Below are 1,063 nucleotides of genomic sequence, written 5' to 3' on the forward strand. Positions count from 1 at the left end.
GCCACCTTGATTAACGGTGGTACTTTGAAAAAAATTATTCAATCCATCAAGGAGTTGAAGTAATGGAACTAAAACATGCAATCCAAGAACACATTGGCCTGTAAAGTGATAAGTAAGAATACCATTAGCACTGGATGCAATGTTGGTGCGAAACTCATTTGTTGCCTCTTATAAAGAAATGAGGACATCTGAATAGTTTTCAAGAAGGGCTTTGACTGCAGAAAGCAGTGTTAGCCATTGACTAGGGCACACAGGTTTTCAGGAGCGTAGTGACGATACTTCATTTTCTTCATCATGTGATAAACACATGTGCTTAAATTTCCATGATGTACTACATAGTTTTCCCAATTCATTCGCGTAATCGAGAGCACTTTTGATAAATGAAGCTTGTTGAATGGACTTAGCTATAATAAGTTGAGAAATATGAGCGCCGTAGTGAACTTAATGGGCCAGAGGCTGAATCTTTATTTCTGCTTGACAACCAAGATATTAGCTGCACCATCATATGTCTGGCACCGAAAATTTTGAAAGAAGTACATCAAGAATCATTTGACAAAGAGATTTACCAGTTGTACTATCTATATTGTAAATTCCTAAAACATCGTCTTTAATTTCAAAATAATCATTCGCATGTTCCTTACCCTGAATATCTTGTGTAGCATCAATAATTATTCCAAACTGCTAACATTCTTTGTTAATTGTCTTTATTATGCCTTTCAAAACCATATGGCTCATTGTTTTAAAAATCATTTTGGATTTCAGCTGGTGTAGCTGTGCATTCTGCTCAATCAAACTCTTAGCTCATGAACATCTTCACATCGAAGATTTAACAGCTCCATGAAGTTGCCCTCATCACTATGCTTTCCTTGAATTGTCAACCCTTGCTCGGCTAAATATTATCTTAAGTAAAACGTGCCTTGCTTTATTTTGATTATCATGGTGGGTTTGGTTCAAGTTTGGCCGTATACTTTCTTGTTTCTTTTTGAAAAGGATGTTAGATGTCGCAAGTTTATAAGTGTTTGACTTTTCCTGAGGCTTTTACCAGTTTTTTAAGCCTCTTAAA

The sequence above is a fragment of the Octopus bimaculoides genome, chromosome 19 (assembly GCF_001194135.2).
Source record: "Octopus bimaculoides isolate UCB-OBI-ISO-001 chromosome 19, ASM119413v2, whole genome shotgun sequence".
Taxonomy (NCBI): domain Eukaryota; kingdom Metazoa; phylum Mollusca; class Cephalopoda; order Octopoda; family Octopodidae; genus Octopus; species Octopus bimaculoides.